Below are 6,000 nucleotides of genomic sequence, written 5' to 3' on the forward strand. Positions count from 1 at the left end.
CCCCCACAGCAGACAAACCCCAGAAGCTTGTATATAAATGGAGATATCTATCTGCTTATTTTTTCTCACACTTTGGTGTTGTGCTGAGTTACCGTATTTTTCGCCCTATAGGACGCACCGTCCCATAAGACGCACCTAGTTTTTTGGGGGGGAAATAAAGGGGGAAAAAATTATTCCCCCCCCAGGCGTGGGGCTGGGGCAGCCTGAGCTTCCCCCGACCCAAGCCCCCAAACAGGCAGCTCTCTGCAAGCCGTGGGAGCCCAGCGGTGGCTCCCGCTGCTTGCTGAGAGGTCCGCGAAGCCTGGACGCGCTGAGATCAGCGCACGCAGGCTTCGGCATGGAGGCAACTCTCCCCAAGCAGCGGGAGCATTCCCGCTGCTTGAGGAGAGATCCGCGAAGCCTGCACGCGCTGAGATCAGCGCGCGCAGGCTTCGGGATGCCGGCATCTCTCCCCAAGCAGCGGGAGCATTCCCGCTGCTTGAGGAGAGATCCGCGAAGCCTGCACGCGCTGAGATCAGTGCGCGCAGGCTTCGGGATGCCGGCATCTCTCCCCAAGCAGCGGGAGCGTTCCCACTGCTTGAGGAGAGATCTGCGAAGCCTGGACGCGCTGAGATCAGCGCACGCAGGCTTCGGCATGGAGGCAACTCTCCCCAAGCAGTGGGAGCGTTCCCGCTGCTTGAGGAGAGATCCGCGAAGCCTGCACGCACTGAGATCAGCGCGTGCAGGCTTCCAGATGCAGGCAACTCTCCCCAAGCAGCGGGAGCGTTCCCGCTGCTTGCCGAGAGGTCCGCGAAGCCTGGAGAGCGAGAGGGGTCGGTGCGCACCTACCGCTCTCGCTCTCCAGGCTTCAGCGAAAGCCTGCATTCGCCCCATAGGACGCACCCACATTCCCCCTTCATTTTTGGAGGGGAAAAAGTGCGTCCTATAGGGCGAAAAATACGGTACTTCCTGGTGGTTCATCTATCAAGCAGTGTATCTCTGTAAGAGACACCCCCCAAAAGATGCCTCTGGAAAGCAAACAAAATTCCTATACAGTGGTACCTTGGGTTACAAACGCTTTGGGTTACAGGTGCTTCAGGTTACAGACTCCGCTAACCCGGAAGTAGTACCTCAGGTTAAGAACTTCAGGATGAGAACAGTAATCGCACAGCGGCAGTGGGAGGCCCCATTAGCTAAAGTGGTACCTCAGGTTAAGAACAGTTTCAGGTTAAGAACGGACCTCCGGAATGAATTAAGTTCTTAACCCGAGGTACCACTGTACTGGAATACAGTTAGATGGCAATTCTTGAGGTCTATTTTTAAAGAATTGGCAAGTTCTCCCAGCTTGAGCTCCCAGTCTATGCTCCTTAACTCTTAGGATCTAAATCTTAGGTAAAAAGGTGAAAGATTTATATGTTCTGAAGAGAAACCACAGTCCGGGGTGGGTTTTTGAGACCCACTGAAACAGTTCAAGAGTAGGGAAGGGACGTCATCTTGTGAACTGAGGTATCATTGATTTCTGCTGGGTACAAGAACTGATAAAATGGTGTTTGGGTACAGTGGTTTTGGGGAAGGTTTAGAATTTGATTGCTGAGAGCAATTTTTATTTTATTTTTTGGCAAGTGTCTCCACACTCTCAAGGTATCTCTTATTATGGAGCTCTGCTTTCCTGTGTATGCTGCTGCAATATTCCCATTCACACAGTTGAGCAGTAGAGCAAGTTACAGTAAATGCTATATCGAACCTCAGACAGAGAATGCTGCTCCTCTCATTCTTTCACACAGTGATGCCTCTTGTAGTCTTTCTCCCTGTCAGAAGAGCTTTATACCTGAAATATACTCCATATTATTTCAAAAAACTGTGTCCTAGCCCCCAAACTGCACCATACTTTCTGTCTCAGTATAGCAGAAACAGTTCCTATATTGTGGTACCTAGTCCTAGTAAATTACTGCTTCAGCTTTGTCAGTCTTTTGTCTCTCTTGGAGATTTGGCGAATGACTTTTAAAAAATGTTGTTCATATACCTAATTGCCTTTCCACAAAATCTGGCTCAGAATGTATACAATTTGCTGATTTTCTGCAATAAGGGCAACCACAACCAATGTGTGTTTGAACATTGGAGTAAAAAATGCTTAAAGGAAGAAAATGTAATTGTCAATTTTAACAGGCCAGTGCAAGGACAAAGTACAAAGAGGAACACTGAGCAAAATTAGCAGCAGTGCTGGGCACAGTGACTACCATCAGTCTGGAGCTGTGGGCAAATGACCTCTCTAGATTCACCAGCTTCTTTGTGGGGAGCAGAAATTCCACATGGATGTGGAACTAGTGTCTTCCTTGTGTGGCTACTACTAAAGAAAAGAAAAGAAAAGAAAAGAAAAGAAAAGAAAAGAAAAGAAAAGAAAAGAAAAGAAAAGAAAAGAAAAGAAAAGAAAAGAAAAGAAAAGATGACTTATTATTTGTGCCTTTGGTGGTGGAATTATGGTTGACTTGGAAGAGGGCCTTCTTAGTAGGGACATCCCACCTTTTGGGAACTCTCTCCCCCCCACACACACCTTTTGATCTGGCAAGCTCCTACTCTGAGTGGGTTCCAGCAGGCCTTTAGATGGAGCAAGAGGTTGTTTACTTTCAGATATGTGAGATATTTTGAAATGGGTGAAGTGTTGCTTATACAAAGATTTATTTTGGCATTGTGTAGTTTGTACTGTGTTATAAGCTGCCCTGTGGCCTTGTGATGAAGAGCAGAATACAAAGGGTTGCATCCAGTGCCGTCGTCCTGCTTCCACAACAGACTCTCAGTCGCACAATGAAACTTCTCCCTCTTCTTCTCTTCCCTGTGTAGGGACCCTCCAGAGCACATTTGGGGGGCATGTGAAGAAAGCTGAGGAAGGGGACGTCATATTGCACGAGTGGAACTATGTCCACACATGGGGTACAACCTCAGTACAATGAATAAGTTCACTCATTTTCTAGCAGGGTGAGCAAAAAGAAAAAATTGAGAATTTGTTGTTGTTTTTTAGAAGAATGACTTATGTGAATTTTTGAACCAAGTCTGTTTATTACGGTGTGAGGAAATAAATAGCTCTGTTTTCTTCAGTGTTAGGAGGCATGTAACACTAGCACTGTTTTGAAGTCTCTTTCGATGCTGTGATGTGGAGAAGGAAGAAAAAGGCTGGGAAGAGTAAACGCCACCCTGCTTCATTTTGCCTCACTCTGAGGAAGGCCTGAAGAGGTCTTTCTTCTGGACCAGGCAATCTGGGCAAGGTACAACATTGGACGCTTCCACATATTGAGTCCATCCAGCTCCCTATCGGCTACACTGACAGACTCTCCAAGATTGTAGACAGGAGTCTCTCCCATCCCGACTAAGAAGATGTCGGGGACTGAACCCAAGACTTTCTGCATGAAAATCACATGCTCTACAACAGAGCCAGAGCTGTTCCCCAGGATAATGCCTAAAGAGCAACTGCAAGTTGCTGAAAAGGTTTTTAAAACTTAGATTTTTAAAAAAATCTGATTTCCAAAAGCCTTTCTACCTGCCGCAGCAAGATAGGACAGTAGGAGAGGGATAATAATAATAATAATAATAATAATAATAATAATAATAATAATAATTTATTTGTACCCCGCCCATCTGGCTGGGTTTCCCCAACCACTCTGGGTGGCTTCCAACAAAGATTAAAAATACATCAAAATGTCACACATTAAAAACTTCCCTGAACTTCAGATGTTTTCTAAATGTCAGGTAGTTGTTTATCTCTTTGACATCTGATGGGAGGGTGTTCCACAGGGCAGGTGCCACTACCGAGAAGGCCCTTTGCTTGGTTCCCTGTAGCTTTGCATCTCGCAGTGAGGGAACCACCAGAAGGCCCTCGGTACTGGACCTCAGCGTCCAGGCAGAATGACAGGGGTGGAGACACTCCTTCAGGTATATTGGGCCGAGGCCATTTAGGGCTTTAAAGGTCAACACCAACACTTCGAATTGTGCTCGGAAATGTACTGGGAGCCAATGTAGGTCTTTCAAGACAGGTGTTATATGGTCTCAGTGGCCACTCTCAGTCACCACTCTAGCTGCCGCATTCTGGATTAGTTGTAGTTTCCGGGTCAGCTTCAAAGGTAGCCCCACATAGAGCACATTGCAGTAGTCCAAGCGGGAGATAACTAGAGCATGCACCACTCTGGTGAGACAGTCTGCGGGCATTTAGGGTCTCAGCCTGCGTACCAGGTGGAGCTGCTAGACATCTGCCCTGGATACAGAATTGTACATTAACCACCATCAATCCTCCAACCGCCTCCAGGCACTCGTACTGGCCATTTGTCCAGAATGCCTAGATCTACAGGACTACTAGGGCTCTTTCACAGTGCAAGGCAGAGAGGAGGAGGAGGAGGTGAAGCTACAGTGCTGCCACCACCAACACAGCAGCAAATAATTTTTTACTTTTTTTAGAAAGGGCAGGGGGGTGGCAGAGCTGCCACAGATTTCTGGTAGCACAATATTCTGAACTGGACCTGGTTCCCTGCCTCTTCTGCCTGTCATCTTGATCCCAGTTGACCCTTCCTTGCCCAACGGACCTCTTCCCCCCCCCCTGTTTCCCAGCACCAAGCATGGGGTGGTTGGTTCTCATCTCCAAATTCTGCACCTTCATTTAGCAGCATATCTAAAGCAGAGGAACGCAATCTCCGCCCCATCTCCCATCCCCTTGTCCAGGGTTGCATTCTCTCAAGGAAAATCTGGCAGAGGAGAAGTGCTGGAGTTAGGTGAGGCCAGAAATAGTAATAATAAAGGTAGTTGAGGTCACAAGCCCTTTTGCCACCCAATTGAAATGTGGGGAAGGACCTTGTTAAATTAATCGGGGGGGGGGGGCCTGCAGGTGATCTACCCATTTCCCAGCATCATACACTGTTTCCAGACTACAGAAGATCTGTGGAAATGAGTCACTGTTGTACCCCACAAGGAGCTAGCACCAGCTGATTTCCTGCCTAGTTTCTAGCCAAAGTAAATCTTTCTCTTAAAAAATTGAATTCTAGAAACAGAAGGCTTTGAAAAATATATGTGTGGACGATTGGTTCTTTGAGAAATTACAGATTTTCTGACAGGGTGCTGGAGACATGTTGCTTCACAAATTCATAAAGTAAAGAAGGGAACCTACTGTGGAGCGAAAAGAAAAACATTTTTATTGTTCATCCGAAAGTCTCAGATTACTCTGGAAGCATTAGTTAATTAAACTTCAAAAAAGACCCCTATAAAATAAATACAGTCCTTTCCAGGTAGATTGAGGCAAATTGCAGTACTTAAACTACATGTGCATTTTAATTTGCTGAAAGGCTTGCCAGAGGTCAGAAAGCAAATTGACCTAGAAACAGAATCCAGGAGCCAGCCTGTATCAGTATAATGCCATTAACTTCCAATAGAGATTTCTTAACTTAAGACATCTGATGATATGGCCCCAGGAGTCCAGACTCATATTTCTAGCCACTGTTAGAAGCTTCTGCATTTAATTCTCCATTACGAAAGAGGATCCAATCAGTAGTTAATATAAACTAAACAAATTCCATGGCAATTGATGAGTGCGAATGGCCTCCACCACCCCAGTTTAGTATTGGAGAACACATCTGCAATGTAGATGTAAACAAGTGGACCCCATTGCATTGCAATGTTGACACTGCCATGCCAGCCAGCCCTGCTTTCTTCCAGGATATTCCATTCCCTTCCACTCCCCACTGGTTTTCCGCTCCTTTCCAGCAGATACTTGACATTCTGTGCCTACTGGGCATGCTCAGTCCTCTTTGTGCTCTTCTTGTTCCCCTCCTTTGTCCTTCCTGAATATTTTTCTATATCTGCAAACCTTGGAATTCTCCCAGGGAAGCGAAAACTCTTATTTCTCAGTAGCCCCCATTTCATCTGCATAGCCATCACCGGAGTGCAAGTATATGTGTGTATGTGTGCACACACAAACACACTGCTATTTTTCTAGAAAAAGATGTGCTAGAACTCAACATGAAACAACAACAACAACAACAACAA

The sequence above is a fragment of the Podarcis bocagei genome (genome assembly GCF_964188305.1).
Source record: "Podarcis bocagei genome assembly, chromosome: 6".
NCBI classification, from domain to species: Eukaryota; Metazoa; Chordata; class Lepidosauria; order Squamata; family Lacertidae; genus Podarcis; species Podarcis bocagei.